General features: G+C 48.2%; 1 pseudogene; it reads right to left on the minus strand.

Annotated features, from left to right (window-relative positions):
* Positions 1–17,269: 17,269 nt before the first annotated feature.
* Positions 17,270–19,446, minus strand: LOC119303094 (annotated as a pseudogene).
* Positions 19,447–21,271: the final 1,825 nt, after the last annotated feature.

A 21,271-nucleotide genomic window follows, 5' to 3' on the forward strand; every position in this document is an offset into this window, starting at 1 on the left:
GTGGAGAGCGCCATGAACCATAGGCGCCGCCGGATAGTATTTCGTGAAGCGTGCTTTTCCCCGGAGGCATTGGATGCCTTTAACGCAGGGGACGCGCATCTCCGTGCCGCTCAAGATGGTTTTACCAGAGCCACGGAGCAGTATGTGAAAGACATACGGGTAAGGGAATTTTAATGGTTGTATATACCAGTAGCCCCCGAGACTTAAAGTAGTTATGCTAACTGATTTAAGGATCATTTGGAAATGCAGGCTCTTACCAAGAAGAACTCCCAGCTGTCTCGGGAGCTGCAAGACTGCAAGGCCCAACTGGAGGCCGCACTTGCTGCCGCAGGAGGAGATGCAAAGACCCCTCCTGGTAACACATTTTTATTAATAAATATAAGCGCTGTGCGGCGTGCGCGCAAGTCTAATAATGACATTGCAGGTACCGCCGGACAAGATCCGGACAGGCAAGCATTGCTGCGCTAGCTAAAGGCCGGCGAGAGTGTGCTGAATAGGGTTCAGCAGGAAAGGAACAAGCTCCAGGATGCCAACGCCAAGCTCGGACAGGAGCTGAAAGGCGCTCGGGCCGAGCTGTCCGGCTCCGTTAAGGAGAATCATCGGCTTCGTCGTGGCATTTATAGTAAGTGCTTGAGCGGACTCTTTTGAAAAGAAGAGTTCGGCGAGGAAGTATTTTGACATGATATGTCTTGTAGGTATACTCACAGGTCGTCCTGCAGAGGAGATGCCCGTATCAACGGGTGATCAACTTCCCGAACTGTTGCAACTGCTCGAACGAGTTCGGCAGGCAATGAGTGGCGTCGTCCGGGCTTTATGGCCAGCCCTCTCCCTACCCGAGGGCCTTGGGGAGCTTGCGGAGAAGCTTCAGGGAGTGCGGCAGCGCTTCCGTTTGTGGAAGATTTCGGCTTGCCGTCAAGGTGCCAAGGAGGCTTGGGCCATGGTGAAGACACGGTATAAAAAGGCGGATCCCAACCACATGGCCGAAGTTGGACCGGTGGGGCCCGATGGGAAGGAGATCCCTGTGAGTTTGGTGTATAGCCAAGTAGAGCTAGCTGCTAAGCTTTCCCAACGGGACTGTAAGTTAGACAGCCTGTTAGACGGGATTGAGGAGGAATACAATCAATGAATTTGACAATGTATGTTTTCCTTTAAAGTGACATGTGAAATGCCTTCTAGCCGGATTGTAGATCGTTTGTCTTTGCCGACCTTTTCGCTTCAACCTCTGGACCCTAGAGTCCGGAGTGTGTCCGAATACCTTTTTGGTTAGGAGACAACCGTGGTATGCATGGAGACCAGGCGTAGGGGTCATTAGTGCTTTATCAGACAAGTGCCCAACTAGTTATGTTATATTACATGGTTAGTAAGAAACATCTTCCAGGGAGAATAGTTCCGTTAAGGGTTCCTTTCGCTGGGAGGCATGCCCTAAAGTGCATGTCCGGACTGCAAAGAAAGCAGTAAAACATCTGGGGGCAGATAGATAAAATAGGTAAAAAGTCATCTTTTAAGTCACCGACCGAATATTCCCTTAAGAACGCTAGCTTTCGGCTTCACCCAGTCTGAGGTACACATCCGGCTGACCCGGCAATAGCAATCGCAGAGGTGCTCCCTTTACCTCCTAGCCGAACAATCGGGAATGTAGGGGTAAGCACAGGAGCCAGGCAACCCAGCTTGGCCAAAACTTAAGTCATATCAATGCATATAATGGCGAGTAAAAGGTACATGTGGAAACTTGACACATGTGCTGGGTATGAGACCCGTATAATTGAGCTTCTGTAAAAGAAGCCCCCAGGAATAATGAGTGCGGATGGCACATCATGCGTATGCAAAAATGCGAAAATAGGCCCGTAAGGGCTTTTAAATAAAAAAGGATAAAAAGAGAAACAAAAGACAACCGAAATGTAAAAGTTTGGACGGGGGAGGGGGACGAACTCTTAGTCCGGCACTAGGCATAGAATCGTCGGAGGCGTGCTGTGTTCCATGGGTTCGGCTCGAGTCGGTTATCCGACGCATTTCGTAGACGGTATGCTCCGCCGGTCAGGACTTGATCGATTATGAAGGGGCCCTCCCATTTGGGCTTGAGCTTGTCCTTTTTCTTGTCCGGCAGGCGTAGAACTAGTTCGCCAACGTTGTAAGTCTTGGCCCGTACTTCTCTGCTTTGATATCTTCGGGCCTGCTGCTGATAAAATGCGGAACGAGCCTTCGCGACGTCACGTTCTTCCTCCAATGTGTCCAAGCTGTCCTGCCGATCAAGCTCGGCTTCTCTTTCCTCGTACATGCGCACTCGAGGTGAGTCATGAATAATGTCACAGGGCAAGACTGCTTCTGCGCCGTATACCATAAAAAATGGTGTGAATCCGGTAGTACGGTTAGGCATTGTCCGCAGCCCCCAGAGTACGGAGTCGAGCTCCTCGACCCATTGTGTGTCGGATTTAGTAAGTGACCTTACTAGTCTGGGTTTAATGCCGCTCATTATTAGACCATTTGCTCTTTCCACTTGACCGTTGGTTTGAGGGTGATAGACTGAAGCGTAGTCGAGTTTGATGCCCATATTTTTGCACCATGACTTAACCTCGTCGGTTGTGAAGTTCGTGCCGTTGTCGGTGATGATGTTGTGGGGGACTCCGTAACGGTGTACCACCCCGGATATAAAGTCTATCACTGGTCCGAACTCTACCATTTTGACCGGTTTGGCCTCTATCCATTTGGTGAATTTATCCACCATGACCAATAGGTACCTTTGCTTGTGGGTTCCCCCTTTAAGGGGTCCAACCATGTCAAGCCCCCAGACCGCGAACGGCCAGGTAATGGGTATGGTTTTGAGGGCGGTGGGTGGCATATGGCTCTGATTAGCAAAGAGCTGACAACCAACGCATCGCTGGACCAAGTCCTGCGCATCTGCCCGAGCCGTCGGCCAATAAAATCCTGTATGGAATGCCTTTCCTACAACGGCCCGGGCTGCTGCGTGGTGTCCGCCTAGTCCGGCATGAATTTCAGCCAGGAGGTTTCGCCCTTCCTCTTCGGAGATACACCTCTGAAGGACTCCGGTTGTACTTTTCTTATAAAGTTCTCCCTCATGGACCTTGTAGGCTTTCGATCGCCGGACTATGCAGCGGGCCTCGTTTTGGTCTTCGGGGAGTTCCTGCCTAAGTAAGTAGGCAAGGAAAGGCTCTGTCCACGCGGCGATTACTGCCATTATGACGTGGGCTGAAGGTGTTATGTCATCTGCCGAATCACCGGTTGGTGCGGTTTTCTCCGGTTTGTTACTACCGGGCTCCTCTTCCCATAGTACGGATGGCTTGAAGAGCCGTTCCAGGAAGATATTTGGAGGGACAGCATCACGTTTCGCACCGATGCGTGCCAGTACGTCGGCCGCTTGGTTATTATCTCGGGCTATGTGATGGAATTCATGTCCTTCAAACCGAGCTGACATTTTTAGGACAGCGTTGCGATATGCTGCCATTTTCGGATCCTTGGTGTCAAAGTCTCCATTTATTTGTGATATTGCAAGGTTTGAATCCCCGCGCACCTCTAGGCGTTGAATGCCCATGGAGACTGCCATCCGGAGACCATGTAACAGGGCCTCGTATTCGGCTGCGTTGTTGGAGTCCGTGTACATTATTTGAAGTACATACTGGACTGTATCTCCGGTTGGGGATGTCAGTACGACGCCAGCCCCCAGTCCAGCCAACATTTTGGAACCGTCGAAATGCATAGTCCAGTTGGAGTATGCGCCGTACTCCTTAGGGAGTTCGGCTTCGGTCCATTCGGCGACGAAGTCAGCTAAAACTTGTGACTTTATAGCTCGTCGGGGTTTGTAAGTTATGTCGAATGGTAAGAGCTCAATGGCCCATTTTGCAATCCTGCCCGTTGCGTCGCGGTTATTTATAATGTCATTTAGTGGTACTTCAGAGGCCACTGTTATCGAACACTCTTGAAAGTAGTGCCGGAGCTTTCGGGACGCCATGAACACCGCGTATGCTATCTTCTGATAGTGCGGGTAATGGGATTTGCAGGGGGTTAACACAGTGGACATAATACACTGGTTTTTGAAGAGGGAATTTATGCCCTTCTGCCACTCGTTCGACGACGAGGACCGCGCTTACAACTTGATGCGTTGCTGCGATGTATAACAGCATTGGTTCGCCCAGAGTGGGCGCAGCCAGGACCGGATTTGTTGCCAATATGGCCTTTATTTCTTCGAGTCCGGCAGTGGCGGCATCCGTCCACTCAAAGTGTTCGGTGCGCCTAAGGAGGCGATAGAGGGGCAACGCCTTTTCTCCTAGACGGGAGATAAAGCGGCTTAAGGCTGCCACCGCATCCTGTTAATTTTTGTATTTGCTTGAGGTCTTTTGGAATATCCAACTGTGACAGAGCTCAGATTTTAGCCGGATTTGCTTCAATTCCTCTACCGGATACAATGAAACCCAGCAGCTTTCCGGCTGGTATGCCGAAAACGCATTTTTCCGGATTCAGCTTGATGTCGTATGCTCTGAGGTTGTCGAATGTGAACCTCAAATCATCTACTAGAGTTTCGACGTGTTTTGTTTTGACGACTACATCGTCTACGTATGCCTCGACTATTTTGCCGATCTGGGTGGCCAGACATGTTTGAATCATGCGCTGATATGTTGCGCCGGCATTTTTCAGTCCGAAGGGCATCGTGTTGAAGCAGAATGGTCCATATGGAGTGATGAATGCCGTTGCGGCTTGGTCTGCTTCCGCCATCTTGATTTGATGATAGCCAGAGTATGCGTCCAGGAAGCACAACGAATCGTGCCTTGCTGTAGCATCGATTATTTGATCGATGCGGGGGAGAGGGAAGGGATCCTTTGGGCAAGCCTTGTTGAGGTCTTTAAAATCGACACAAAGGCGCCAGGATTTATCCTTCTTTGGTACCATCACCAGATTTGCTAGCCAGTCCGGATGTTTGATATCTCTAATGAATCCGGCTTCCAGTAGTTTGGCTAGCTCTTCTCCCATTGCCTGTCTTTTGGGTTCGGAAAATCGTCGAAGAGCCTGTTTGACTGGCTTAAATCCTTTTAGGATGTTTAGGCTGTGTTCTGCCAACCTGCGTGGGATTCCGGGCATGTCCGAAGGATGCCAGGCAAAGATATCCCAATTTTCCCGAAGGAATTCGCGCAGTGCGGCGTCTACTTCGGGGTTCAATTGTGCCCCAATGGAGGCCGTCTTTGTTGGGTCCGTTGGATGGACCTGGAATTTTATTATTTCATCTGCTGGTTTGAAGGAGGTTGACTTGGATCTTTTATCGAGTATCACGTCGTCCCTGTTCACCGTAGAGCGCAGTGCGGTGAGTTCTTCTGCCGCTAAGGCTTCGGATAGTGCCTCGAGGGCTAGTGCGGCTGTCTTGTTTTCGGCGCGGAGTGCAATGTCCGGATCACTAGCGAGAGTGATTATTCCGCTGGGCCCAGGCATTTTGAGCTTCATGTACCCGTAATGAGGTACTGCTTGAAAAATTGTAAATGCCTCTCGTCCTAATATGGCATGATACCCGCTGCTGAACGGGGCCACCTGGAATGTGATTTCTTCGGATCTGTAATTGTCCGGAGAGCCGAACACCACATCGAGTGTGATTTTTCCGGTGCAGCGCGCTTCCCGGCTAGGGATTATTCCTCTAAAGGTTGTGCTGCTTCGCTCAATACGGCTCCAATCGATTTCCATTTTTCGCAGAGTTTCCTCGTAAATGAGGTTTAGTCCGCTGCCGCCATCCATGAGGACTTTTGTCAGTCGAAAGCCGTCCACTATGGGACTAAGTACCAGTGCAGCTGGTGCTCTGGTTGTTTGGAATTTAGGCTCGTCGCTGGCGTTGAAAGTAATAGCTGTGTCGCTCCATGGATGTGCTGTTGCTACTTGGTAGACTTCGGCGAGTCCGCGGATTGTTCGCTTTCGCATGTTGTTTGATGCGAAGGTCTCAAAGACTGTTGATACCGTGCTGGTATTGTTGGAGTGGTTTCCCGGAGCTAGAAGTTCCTCACCACTTTTGGCCACCTGCCGTAATATCCGACATGCTCGAAGGCTATGTGTTGGGACGGCTCCCTCTGTACTATGAAGTTTACAGGGTCCATTGAGCCATCCCTCCAGTACGGTTCCATTTCCCTTATTGGGTTTCTGTTTTTTCGTTTTTGCATCTGGGGCCTGAGTGTAAGGCGCCCTTTTGCTGCGGACTGGGTTTGGGGCCGGATTATCCCAAAATTGATTTTCAGTTTTCCGGAAACTCTCCATCGCACAGTACTTTCGTACTATGGACGCCAGATCGGTGAAGCGCGTAATTCTGCAACGATCAATGGCGTTTAGGATTCCCTTGTCCGTGCAGTTATTGCAGAAGATTGAGATTGTGTTTTCCTCTCGGCAGTCCTTTATCCTGTCCATAACCAGGAGGAATCTGGCCCAGTAATGATGTACTGTTTCTGAAGGCTCTTGCCGTATTAGAGATAGATCACATATTTCTGGGCGGGTGGGTGGACTAAAATCTGGATTCCTGCCCATCTTGGGGCTCGAAGGCCGAGGGGTTTCCGAATTCGGAAGCTTGGTTTGCTGGACGCAATCCTGAGAGTCCGGGGCGATACATGATTTTAAGTTCAATGCTCGATCGAAGTCCATCCCTCCGCGGGAATCCGGCATGGAGGGTCCGGGAATCCGGACATGGATTGCTTTTAACATAGGCGGAGAGTTGCCGCATTGCTCCTCTACCACTGTGATGTGGTGGGTGGCCTGGGGAGAGTTAATCTCTCTCAGATCGGTTTTAAGCCTGATCTGGTTGTAGTCCGTAGTGACTCCCAGGGCGGCGATGCGATCCAAGAGATCGTTAACAGACAAGAGCTCTATTGGATCCAACTGTTCGGCATCTTTAGGGCTGACGCGAAGATTGCTTCTGATGACTTGCGAAGTCGTTGTCGAAGCGGCAGCCGGACAAGTGGTCATAAGAAAACCACCAAGCCGGATAGTTTGGCCGGCGGCCAAGGCCCCTCCGGCGAAAACACCGTCTTTGAAGACAGGTGGAGGCATCCGCTCTATCGGTGACGACATAGAGGAACTCTCAATGAAAGCAACAATGTCGGTGTCAAAACCGGCGGATCTCGGGTAGGGGGTCCCGAACTGTGCGTCTAGGCGGATGGTAACAGGAGACGAGGGACACGATGTTTTTACCCAGGTTCGGGCCCTCTCGATGGAGGTAAAACCCTACGTCCTGCTTGATTAATATTGATGATATGGGTAGTACAAGAGTGGATCTACCACGAGATCAAGGAGGCTAAACCCTAGAAGCTAGCCTATGGTATGATTGTTGTAATGTATGTTGTCCTACGGACTAGAGCCCTCCGGTTTATATAGACACCGGAGAGGGCTAGGGTTACACAGAGTCGTTTACAATGGTAGGAGATCTACATATCCGTATTGCCAAGCTTGCCTTCCACGCCAAGGAAAGTCCCATCCGGACACCAGCCGGAGTCTTCAATCTTGTATCTTCGTAGTCTTGGAGTCCGGCGGATAATGATAGTCCGGCTGTCCGGACACCCCCTAGTCCAGGACTCCCTCAATGAGGAAGGAGCTCCCGAGGACACATTGGGAATTATCGTCAAGCTAGTTTTCATCATGTTCATATGATTCGCGTTCGGTACTTTGATAATTTGATATGTGGGTGGACCGGTACTTGGGTACTGCCCTAACTTGGACAAGCATCCCACTTATGATTAACCCCTATTGCAAGCATCCACAACTGCAAAAGAAGTATTAAGGTAAACCTAACCACAACATTAAACATATGGATCCATATCAGCCCCTAACGAAGCAACGCATAAACTAGGGTTTAAGCTTCTGTCACTCTAGCAACCCATCATCTACTTATTACTTCCCCATGCCTTCCTCTAGGCCCATATAATGGTGAAGTGTCATGTAGTCGACGTTCACATAACACCACTAGAGGAAAAGACAACATACATCTCATCAAAATATCGAATGAATACCAAATTAACATGACTACTAATAGCAAGACTTCACCCATGTCCTCAGGAACAAACGTAACTACTCACAAAGCATATTCATGTTCATAATCAGAGGAGTAATAATATGCATAAAGGATCTGAACATATGATCTTCCACCAAGTAAACAAATTAGCATCAACTACAAGGAGTAATCAACACTACTAACAACCCACATGTACCAATTTGTGGTTTTGATACAAGATTGGATACAAGAGATGAACTAGGGTTTTGAGAGGAGATGGTGTTGGTGAAGATGTTGATGGAGATTGAACCCCTCCCGATGAGAGGATCGTTGGTGATGACGTTGGTGATGATTTCCCCCTCCCGGAGGGAAGTGTCCCCGGCAGAACACCTCTGCCAGAGCCCTAGATTGATTCTGCCAAGGTTCCGCCTCGTGGCGGCGGAGTTTCGTCCTTTAAGCTTGCCCACGATTTTTTCCAGGGTAAAAGTGATGATATAGAAGAAGATGGACGCCGGAGGCCCACCAGGGGGGCCAGGAGATAGGAGGGCGCGCCCTATAGGGGGGCGCGCCCCCTGTCTCCTAGACAGGGTGTGGGCCCCCTGGCGTATTTCTTTTGCTCAGAAATTCTTATTAATTCCAAAAGGTTGTTTCGTGGAGTTTCAGGACTTTTGGAGCTGTGCAGAATAGGTTTCCAACGTTTGCTCCTTTTCCAGCCAGAATTCCAACTGCCGGCATTCCCCCTCTTCATGGTAAACCTTGTAAAATAAGAGAGAATAGCCATAAGTATTGAGATATAATGTGTAATAACATCCCATAATGCAATAAATATTGATATAAAAGCATGATGCAAAATGGACGTATCATCAATCAAAGCAAAATAAGATGCATAAAAGATAAACATCACATGCAATCAATATAAGTGATATGATATGGCCATCATCATCTTGTGCTTGTGATCTCCATCTCCGAAGCATCGTCATGATCTCCATCATTACCGGCATGACACCATGATGTCCATCATCTTGATCTATATCAATGTGTCATCACATGGTTGTCTCGCCAACTATTGCTCTTGCAACTATTGCTATCGCATAGTGATAAAGTAAAGCAATTATTTGGCGCTTGCATCTTATGAAATAAAGAGACAACCATAAGGCTTCTGCCAGTTGCCGATAACTTCAACAAAACATGATCATCTCATACAACAACTTATATCTCATCACGTCTTGACCATATCACATCAGAACATGCCCTGCAAAAACAAGTTAGACGTCCTCTACTTTGTTGTTGCAAGTTTTACATGGCTGCTACGGGCTGAGCAAGAACTGTTCTTACCTACGCATGAAAACCACAACGATATTTCGTCAAGTCAGTGTTGTTTTAACCATCACAAGGACCGGACGCAGCCACACTCGGTTCAACTAAAGTTGGAGACACAGACACCCGCCAGCCACCTGTGTGCAAAGCACGTCGGTAGAACTAGTCTCGCGTAAGTGTACGCGGAATGTTGGTCCGGGCCGCTTAATCCAACAATACCGCCGAACCAAAGTATGACATGCTGGTAAGCAGTATGACTTGTATCGCCCACAACTCACTTGTGTTCTACTTGTGCATATAACATCTACGCATAAACCAGGTTCTAATACCACAGTTGGGGAACGTAGTAATTTCAAAATTTTCCTACGCACATGCAAGATCGTGGTGATGCATAGCAACGAGCGGGGAGAGTGAGTCCATGTACCCTCGTAGACCGAAAGCGTAAGCGTTAGCACAATGCGGTTGATGTAGTCGTACGTCTTCACGATCCGACCGATCCAAGTACCGAACGTACGGCACCTCTGAGTTCAGCACATATTCAGCTCGATGATGTCCCACGAACTCCGATCCAGCAGAGCTTTGCGGGAGAGTTCCGTCAGCACGACGGCGTGATGACGGTGTCGATGATGCTACCGACGCAGGGCTTCGCCTAAGCACCGCTATGATATTACCGAGGTGGAATATGGTGGAGGGGGGCATCGCACATGGCTGGGAGAGATCAACAGATCAACTTGTGTGTCTATGGGGTGCCCCTTGGCCACGTATATAAAGGATGGAGGGAGGAGGAGGCCGGACCTCATAGAGCGCGCCCAAGTGTGGAGTCCTACCAGGACTCCCTAGTCCTAGTAGGATTCCAACTCCCACATGGAATCGGAAAAAGGGAAGGGAGAAGGAGAAGAAAGGAAGGGGACGCCCCCCCCCCCTCCCTAGTACAATCCCGACCAGTCCACGGGGAGGGGTGCGGCCACCCTTTGAGGCCTTTCTCTCCTTTCCCGTATGGCCCATTAAGGCCCAATACGAATTCCCGTAACTCTCCGGTACTCCGAAAAATACCCGAATCACTCGGAACCTTTACGATGTCTGAATATCGTCGTCCAATATATCGATCTTTACGTCTCGACCATTTCGAGACTCCTCGTCATGTCCTCGATCTCATTCAGGACTCTGAACTACCTTCGGTACATCAAAACACAAAACTCATAACATAAATCGTCACCGAACGTTAAGCGTGCGGACCCTACGGGTTTGAGAACTATGTAGACATGACCGAGACACGTCTCCGGTCAATAACCAATAGCGGAACCTGGATGCTCATATTGGCTCCCACATATTCTATGAAGATCTTTATCGGTCAAACCGCATAACAACATACGTTGTTCCCTTCCTCATCGGTATGTTACTTGCCCGAGATTCGATCGTCAGTATCTCGATACCTAGCTCAATCTCATTACCGGCAAGTCTCTTTACTCGTTCCATAATACATAATCCCGCAACTAACTCATTAGTCACATTGCTTGCAAGGCTTATAGTGATGTGCATTACCGAGAGGGCCTAGAGATACCTCTCCGACAATCGGAGTGACAAATCCTAATCTCGAAATACGCCAACTCAACAAGTACCATCGAAGACACCTGTAGAGCACCTTTATAATCACCCAGTTACGTTTGTGACGTTTGGTAGCACACAAAGTGTTCCTCCGGTATTCGGGAGTTGCATAATCTCATAGTCATAGGAACATGTATAAGTCATGAAGAAAGCAATAGCAACATACTAAACGATCAAGTGCTAAGCTAACGGAATGGGTCAAGTCAATCACATCATTCTCTAATGATGTGACCCCGTTAATCAAATGACAACTCATGTCTATGGCTAGGAAACTTAACCATCTTTGATTCAATGAGCTAGTCAAGTAGAGGCATACTAGTGACACTTTGTTTGTCTATGTATTTACACATGTACTAAGTTTCCGGTTAATACAATTCTAGCATGAATAATAAAATTTTATCATGAAATAAGGAAATAAATAATAACTTCATTATTGCCTCTAGGGCATATTTCCTTCACTTTCCTCTTTGCTAAACTACTCGTCAAGGTGCTGCAAATTAGCCAATGGAATTTCAGAGATTCCTAATTCATCCTCAAGCTGCTAGCGGTCGTGGCCACCAATAGCGAGTTGAAACTGTTCAAAAATAATTTACACCTTGTCACTATGTTCTGAGACCTCTCAATTGGCGCCAATTATTATTTTTCGAAAAGGAGGATCGCCCCCAGCCTTCGTATCGAGCGATGCATACAACCATTTTATTAATTATTCACTGAGACATTACAAAGTAATACATCAGTAAGTCTGAAGCCACCTTCCTGGCAACATCCGCCGCTACTCCTATCAATTTGATGAAGGAGGTGCACATGATCAGGGCTGCTTGCCCAGACCTCGCACCAAACCCAACATCTAAAATTGGAGGCCTCAACCAAACCGCCAACGACGTGTCGAGGGCACAAACCGGCCCAGCAGACTCTCATTGGGCACCGCATGCGCACAACATTTGGGTTTCGACAACGGTGGAGAGACATTGTGTGCATTATGCTTCATCAAGGGTGATGACCACTGGAACCCCTGGATCTCCTTTCATGCATAGGCGTGGACTCAGGCAAGGGAACCCTTATCCCCAATGATCTTCAACAATCCCTATGATGGATCCCCTGCAGCGGCTACTTCAGAAGGCCATAGAGGCCAACATCTTGTTACCCATTCCCTTACGTGCTGCTAGGCTAAGGACAAGCTTCTATGCGGACGATGCCTTCCTATTTGTGAACCCATGATTTTTGACAAGTTTTGGGCAAATATCAGGGCCGAAAGTGAACCAGATGAAGAGTGTCATATACCCAATTCAATGCCATAATTTGGATGCTCGGGGGCTAGTGCAAGGTTTTGGAGAGGTGAATGGTGTTTTCCTTTCCAATTACCTGGGGCTACCACTCTCTATACGAAAGTTGAGAAGCATTGAGGTGCAATATCTGCTAGACATGGAGCTACCAACTCTACAATACGGAGGTTTTTTGTGATGGCCCACTTGTGCCATGTAAAATCGATTTTCGTCATCAAAAATGCTCTGGTGACGGTTTTCGGCCATCACCCCCACGGTCGCTGAATTGCCATCACAAAAATAATTTCTTGACGGTACCACTTTTTCTGTCATGTAAGATCGTGTCTTAGGTGATGACCGAATTTTGCCATGAATGCCCATTTTCGGTGATGCCAGTTGAATGGCGGTCTAATAATAGGATAAGTGTTTAGTGATCTTGTCCTACTTTGCCGGTTGTGGCTTTTTTGCTTTATGATTCTATTTTGCTTATGTACCTAAGTTGAATTGCGTACTTTGCAACTTATTTGCTTAATAAAATGGATGTGTGCATCGCTTGATGCAGAGGCCGGGTGTACTCCTCCTTTTCAAAAAATGATGCATCTGTGTCCAGTGTAAGTGTGGGCCAAAGGGTGCCTGCATCTGATTCAAACATATAACACAATGTATTTATTCATCATTAGTTCACAAAATACATTCGCATACAAATCACATAAGCATAGAAAGCATACAAGTGGCATCATTGCCAAGCTAGTCAATAATCAAGTGTAGAATGAACACAAGATAGTTATCAGGTGTAGAAAGAACACAAGTTAAAGGGTAAAAATAGAGAAATATTGTTTTGCACAAGCCATCGTAAGTCTGTTGTGCTTGACTACTATTGGTGGCCGCGGAAGGGCTTCACCAATGAAGGGTCGATACTTGTGCGATGTTGAATCCACAGGTTGAAGGAATGACTTCAACATTAATGGTGTACATGAAGGAATGTTGGATGCAGGAAATGCCCTTCCAATTGTAGTTCTCTCTACCCATCGCTTAATAGAATAACTTGAAGTCAATTCTCATACTAATGTGGCTTGTGCGTTTAGAAGGACTTATCCACATGAGTGTAGGGTAGTACCCTCATGTTACATTCTATTGCTTGTTGCATGCAAGTGTACTCACAAAGGTGGGTGGGCTTTTTCTTGCATCATGTTGCTCCTCCTGAATTTTTTGTATTAAAAAATATGGAATTTAAAAATCGCCACATAAGCAAGTAGTTAGGAATCACCGGAAAATATCATGTTCTAAGAAATAACCAGCACAGTGCCTGTGCGTTGCTACAGAGCTATTAAAAAGGACGGACGTTAGGCCACCGACTTAGAAGATGATCAAAGGACGTTACTATATATCTTGCACGATTCATGATAAAAAAAGAGCAAAAATACAGTAAGAGGGATGCGGTAGGTGTCAAAGAATTTGATGTGTCTGTAGTAGGTCTTTGAAATATTTATAGTGATACAACATTTTGAATTTGAAACATGGGAGAATGGCATTATAATTTGTTCACTCTTCTACGGTATGATCTATAACTTGGAAGTTTTGTTGGGAGGAAAAACTAAAACCAAAATCATGATTTTGAGTTGGGAGTCATATTTTTTGCAACTGTTATTTGTGTCTTCAACATGAGTGTTGGTTTCCCATTAAAGTAGTAGTTTATTTGTTTGTTTGTGTTAGGTCCCACACCTAAAATGCAATTGTTTATACATCTCTTGGTAGTTTGCTAGTTCCACATGTGAAGAGGAAGATGGGTGTATTTGTTTATTGTGAAGGTTGTTGGCTCTGCATGTAAACTCACCACCAACTCTAGATTTTATAAATAGGAAAGATTATAATGATGATACATTGGTTAGGATAATTTTGGGATAATTCCTATTTATGAGCATTCGACTTAAGTCTAGAATCATCGTTGGTTGACATCCTTTTTGTAAGGGTCGCATCTGTCAAATGCACCTACTCAGATTGTTATAGGGAACATATCTTGAGAATCCGGTGCCTACGTGTATCCCTGCATCCCTCTATTCTCATGCCCTTGATCTAAATCATTTGCTTTAGCTTAATTTGCAGTAATTTTTCATTGACACGCCTTTTTTTCAGAAAAGGAGGATGACCCCCGGCCTCTGCATCTGTATGATGCATACGACCACTTTATTAATTATTCTCACAAGACCTTACAAAGTCATACAACAGTAAGACTAAAGCCGCCATCTAAGCAACAAACTGTCGCTACACCTATCCAGTTGATGAAGGGGCGGAGATAACCTGGGCCTAATACCAAACAGACATCGCAACCAAGCCTAACATCTAAGACTTGAGACCCCAACCTAGCCACTTGCCGGGTCTGGGGCACACACTGGTCCGGCGTGCTCTCAGAGGCCGCCGCCGCCAACTGCCACCGCTCCATCTTTAAAACTGTACTGGTGCATCTACCTTGCTCGGTCTAGCTATCGTCGATGCCACGACGGCGCCCAATGGCACCTCCTTCATGCGCGCAAACAACTGAGCACGTCGCGGGCGCCACTGATACACCTCAGCGCCATTGCCACCAAGTACCACCAGCCAATACAGCTTGAAGTCCTTGGAAGATCTGTCATGCATAGCACCTGCCGACCAGGCATGACAAAGCGTAGCACCTGTCGGTCAGGCATGACTTGACATCTCCACCGACGCTCCGTGCAAGATGAAGCTGCTCCACCTCCTGCCTCTGACTTCCAGCGCTGCTCCATAAACGATGCTCCCAAGAGAGAAACGACACCGCAGTGCCTCCATCGTCCGAACTGGAACACCAGATCCTAGGGTTCCCCCGGAGCAGTGCCCATCACCAGCAACCATCAAGGACCCACACAGTGCCCACCACCACTCAGCCCTCAAGGCGACGCCTTCAGGAAGGTCACGGCGTCAAGGACGCCGCCGCTGCCCACCGGAGTTAGGGTTTTCACCCGAGAGGCAAAGAGGGGGGAAATGAAGGACCAGACATAGACCGACGTCTCCAAGAAGAAAAGCGGCGCCCTTGAGCATCGTCGTCGGCGCGGCCGACCGGGGCCGACCAAGGGGTTTCCCCCTATCTGGATCTCCTCCACCAGCTTCACCCGCGGCTAGGGTCCCGGCAAACACGCCAGCACCGTCAGGAACCCGCAGGAGAGAAGCCTACTGATCAGGGCCGGATGACTGCGGCCAGATCTGGCGCTAGAACACACCGCCGCGCGCACTGGCAGCCGAACAAGCCGACCCCGACAACGCCGGCCACAGATCTGGCCACACCCAGATCCAACGCACCCGCCGCGCCGACGACCACCTCCACTCTAGTCGTCCGACTGCATCTTGCGTGTAATTGACTGTTCTCCATACTCCTCTCTCCAGTGGTGGTTTGGAACCCTAGCTCGCATGCCCGTGTCCCTCTGCTCTCTGGTTAGCGTGACAGCATCCACCGGCAAGCGCCTGCCCATGGAAGTGTTGATCGTCCCAGTTAACATGATCTCAGCGTTCACTGGCAGCTGTCGGTGCATGCATAATGTCCTAATCGCAGTCTAAGGAACTCTTATACGCTAGATCAGCCGGTTGCTTGAATGAACAACCACGGGATCAGTAGCAATCAGCAACACTACAACATCACAAGTTTCACGTAGCACAACCAAAAAAAGTCCAGTCCTTGGTATATTAAAACATGTGCCATTGCCACGTCTGAATGCTTGATCCTATAGGTGCATATGCAGTCATATGGAGGCAACAAATTACATACAAATGCATATGAACGAGGGATAGTTTGGCACACCGAAAGAGAATGTAGCCATACCTCTAGGTGTAAGTTTGATGAGTTTGCACCTTACAATTGATCCCAATCAATTTAGTGATCTTAGTGTGAATGTGGTTATCATGATTTTATTCCTTATGTTGCAGTGTTCGTCTTCTACATCTGAATGTTATGATAATTTGAAGCCTAAAGTAAGTATGACATTTGAAGGATTTGAGACAGTGGAGAAGTTCTACAAGGCACCTACATCATCATCAAGAGAAAAGTGATTCTACCATGCACGGGATATCCCGCGCATGGCTGAGCCTTCAATCTTGGTTGGAGATCCGTGCACCCATATCATGTATTCATTCTGATATTTAAAGTCATCTGACAACTTTATGGAGAAATGCTTCGGCAGAGGACCATGCTAGGTCGATGCACTTCATTCCTCTCTCCCACCTACTAGTTTTCTCTCCTACACACTATTGCATGGATTTTATTTTCATTCTTAAACTTCAAACAACCATATATTTTAAAATAAATGTAGGATAAACAATCCGTTTGAACGTGCGGCTTTATTTCGGTGATGTCTTCAAAACAAGCTCAATATTTAATATGTTTTGACAATTTTGAGTTTTTGAAACACAGTGAAACATGAACGAATTGGAGTGCAAAATAGTGAAATATACCATAACAAGGTAAAACCAATGTAGTACGCTGATAGAAAATATTATAAAGCGCTCCAAAACACAATGAAAAAAATTGATTAGTCTAACAATCATAGTTTTTATAGTTTAATCAAGTTTCAAAATTCATATTTCAAAAATGATAAAATACATTCATGGTTACCATTGTTGAAATCATATCGTTAGCGGGAAAGAAAATATGTAAACCGATCAGAAAGCAAAAATTTTGTTTAGGAACAGCAACGGTTTTAAATTTGAGACTGAAAAAAATGCATGGGTGCATTGTGGAGAGAGAAACTAGGTAGGGGATAGACCGGAGAAGATGTGTTAGCTGTCAAAATGAAGTTGATGGTAATGCCATGGACGGTATCTCCCGTGCATGGTAGAAAAGCCGGTCTCTCATCATCAATAGTAAAAAAAAAACAATGATTCATAAAACCATTACTTTTCACTTAACAAACAGAATCCTACTGGACCGACTTTGAGCTTGACGTAGTTCACACATTAACAATTAGGAAATAAAATCGAAAAATAATATATCTTTTACAGTAGGAATCAGCTGTCGGTACAAGGAAGAATCCACGTGCATCTTTATTTGTTCTTAATTTGTACTGTACTAATTATCATAAAAATTCTTGACCCAACTTTCATAAGTACGTCCTTGGTCCTTATCCAGATTAATTAGCTCTATGGCTGAGTTAAGCCATTGGAGCCACACCTCTTGAATTCTGGTGGTGGCGGGGGCAGGCTGGTCTCTGCCGTCGGCCCGTTCTCCACGATGAACGCCGTCGCCATGCCCATGATAATGTGGAACTCGAAATGGCAGTGGAGGTACCACATTCCGGGGTTGTCGGTGACGAAGCGCACAGCAGCCCAGCCGGTCCTGGGCACCTGCACCGTGTTCCTCAGCTGTGGGTTGTGATAGTTGAACTTCTCGGGGTCTGTTTTGGGGTTGTAGTTGCCGATCCCCATGGCGAGGACGAAGAAGTCGTAGCCATGGAGGTGCATGGGGTTTGAGTCGCTCTGCAGCAGTGCCGTGCTCTGGAAGATGATCTCCACCGAGGTGTTGTACCGGAATCTCCGTAGCTTGGTCGCCTTGAACGTCGGTTCCAGCGCCTCCTCCAGTGGGCCCGGCGGGATCAGGGCGCGGTCGGTGTAGTTGTACGGGTGCGGCGGATGGTCGGGGAGGTCCTCCGTGTACAGGCCACTTGTCCGGCCGTCGTAGTACCTCTCGAGGAGGGACGTGTTGGTCGGGTGGCGGAAGGAGACATTGTTCATGGTGGCCACTACAATGGTCTCGCGACTCCGCCTACGCTGGCACGTCTTCGTGCCGTTGCGGCAGATGGAGCCGAGGCCGAGCGTGAAGTAGAGGCGCTCGTCGACGTGCATGGGAACGCGGTGGCGGTCTGGGTGGGCGAGGCCGGTGAGGGTGTTGTGGAAGTAGTAGGACGGCATGGTGTTATGCTGGCTGGGCATGAGCGGCGTCAGCACCGGCAACCCATTGTTGTTGTGGGAGGATCCGGCATAGCGGACAAGGCCGCGGGAATCGAACCCCGGGATCTGCGGGTCAGGCTCCGGCGGCTGGTTCGCGAGCGCAATCATATGGTAGTGCGCGGGCGGGGCGTCGGCGGCCATGAGCCCATGAGCACGTCGATGGCCTCCCCTGGCGCAACAGTCACCATGTCCGTCTTGTACGGCGTCAGGTACTACCCGTCGGCGCCCACCACCGTGAACGTGTGCCCAGCGACCTTGAAGTAGTACTCCGAAAAGAGGGCCGTGTTCACGATCCGCAGTAGGTATGTCTCCCCGCGCACCACGTCAAGGACAAAGCTCTCCTCCGGCTTGCCGGAGCAGTTGTTGAGGTCGCCGAGCTTACCGTTGATGGTCGCGGACAGCGGGTTGTCGGCGAAGTTACCGGCGTGCATCCTCTTATCGAGCTCGACGAGGTCGAGCTCCCACCACTCGCCGATAATGATGGGAACGTCTTTGGTGGGCGTCGAGATGGGTACCTCCCGCCTTTGGGGCGGATGATGAAGGCGCCGGCGACTGTGGCGCGAAGGCACGTGACGTGGGCATGCCACCACAGCGTGCCAACCTGGCCGGAGACGTTGAAGCGGTACACGTGCTCACCGCCGGGAGGGATAGGGCATTCGGTAACGAAGCTGGCGCCATCAGACCAGCAGCTCCTGATCTGCCGGACGCCATGCCAGTGGATGGTGAGCCCATGAGGGAGACGGTTCACGACGTGGACGACAACCGTGTCGCCGTCGGTGACGTCGATAGTGGGGCCCGGGAGCTGCCCGTTCACCACGTAAATCTTGGTCGTGTTGCACAGGTGCGTCTGGTTCATCTCGTGGACCTGAACATCATTAATCAGATAATTGATTGGTCAATAGTGGTTCATCTCGTGCACCTGAACATCATTAATCAAATAGTTGATTGGTCATTAGTCAGCTCATGAGATCTCTTAACTAATCAAGAGGTCATAGATAGGAACCGCAAAAACAAAGTTATGGATAGGTGTAGCAAAGCTATAGTGCATATATTCTATCCAACGTAGTAAGCCTAAGATTTTAGCGAGCCCAAAGCAAGATAACTGTCCTCACGACCTTCCAAAGTTAAACGAATCATGCTACAACTACGGGCAATATATACCAAACTTAAACCTACCACGAAGTGATCAACAACATGTCGTAATTAACCAGATAGATAGATACATATATACTACTATATTGTACTCACGACAAAGGTGTGCTCCACGACCGCCGCCTCGCCGCCGGCCGCCGCCGCCAGAGCCGCAAGGACAACGGCGCAGAAGATGGTGGCCGCCATGGAGAGCTTCTCCATGCTTGGTTGCTCTGCAAGCTCAGTGCTCTTGATCACTAGTTGGCTACCAACTCGCTGCCCAGTGGAAGGATGATTTTGCAAAGCCTGAGCTGTGGCCTATTTATACACTCGACGGCCAAGGCGTCGGCATCCAACGGCCGTTTGCAACCGCTGACCAGGCTAATCAAACCAAGCGATCGACATGAAACATCATGATATCATCCATCACGCAAGCCCAGTAGATCACTATGTTATATACCTTTTCGTACCTCGCAACCTTGTGGCATGCATGCAATATGCAATGCATGGCTATTACTATTAGCTAGCTAGGCTGGCTAGTAGCTAGAGCCTAGAGATGAGGCTTCAAGGAAAGACCGTGATGTGAAGGGAGGTTGCAGATTAGCATCATTGGCACGTACACTATCTTTCGTTGCGCCGGTAAGAGGCCACCTAACCCTTCGCCTTGAGGGTAAATTAGTTTAGCAGTACTTGATAATCCAGAGGCAATGACAAAGTCAATCGCGGCTATGAATTAAGCGACGAGACTTCCTCTAGCCGGCGTGAGAAGGTGCAGTGCGCACTGAGTTAACGCGGGATCAAAAGAGGGAGGGACGGACAGAGTACTGTCTTTCAGTAATCTAAATTGGCGTTCATGAATGGGCATCAGCACGAAAATCGGTCGGCACCGTAGTACTTAGCGCAACTCTAACCGATCCCCAATGAATAAAAGGCTTAGTGGTGTATATATATTCCATTAAGTTTTGACCGGACCTAGCCTATCCCTTAAATTTAGAGGACTAACAATGCATTTCAATTTCAGCCATTGAAACACATTTCTTTGCTTCTTTATTTTATTTAACGACATTGAATTACATAACAATTCACCAATTATTTGTTAGAAGGACAAGACCAAAGAAAAACCACAATTAGACATTTTAGAAGATATCCAACTTTCATAACTACTCCCACTAGTTGGATTAATATATCTTCTTGATGCCTTCACTGTTGATCTGCGAATTCTCGATCTTGCATACTTCATTCTTCTTCTTTGGTTCTAAAGAAGTAGACATTGTTTCCCCTCTAATTTCTTCTCTAATCTCATATCTAGTCTCATCTTTAGCCTCAATTCTAGCAATGAGTGCACGGACATCTATTAGTTTATGTGCTATTAATAGATCGATGTATTCTTCTTCCCAATACCAAAACGAGCCTCCGTCATCCTACACACATAGATGAGCATCAATAAGCTACCGAAATTGAACCGAATCTGGTGAAAACTGAATCTAAACAAGCACATATCTCATCGTTTGTGCATTTGAAGAACACCCATTTGGGATGTTGCGGCGTGGTAGAAACTCGGCGCACCCTTGTCATGTGCAGTCGTCGCACTGTATGACCGGCAACTGCGAGCCGACGAGCCCGGGTGCCGATTGGCCATGTATTTGCTGGCGAACCGACGACGGGAGCAATTGAAGTGACTAGAGGAAGAGTCGGTACCTGCATGCGGCGCGGAGGCTTTGTCGGGGCTTTGTGGGCCGCTTCCCGGCGAATCCATGGCAAGGCGCAGCCGCCGCCGGCCGGAAACACCAAATCTGGCGGTGGCGACAGCAGCCGCAGATCCTCTCAATTTTTGGCCAGGAACGGGACAAAGAGGTGGTGGAGGACAGCGGTGAAGGCCTACCAGGCTTCCCCAGCGGCGGGTCGGTGGCAGCGGGGAGGAGGGAGGGGTAGGAGGGGCGGCTTGAGCGAAGATGCAGCGTGGTAACGAAGGGAAAGGCAACAGAGGAGAACCGCGCCGTTTTACTCGGCGAAGGAGAGAGTGAATATAAATAGGAAAATGTTTAGG

The sequence above is a fragment of the Triticum dicoccoides genome, chromosome 1B (genome assembly GCF_002162155.2).
Source record: "Triticum dicoccoides isolate Atlit2015 ecotype Zavitan chromosome 1B, WEW_v2.0, whole genome shotgun sequence".
In the NCBI taxonomy this organism is placed as follows: domain Eukaryota; kingdom Viridiplantae; phylum Streptophyta; class Magnoliopsida; order Poales; family Poaceae; genus Triticum; species Triticum dicoccoides.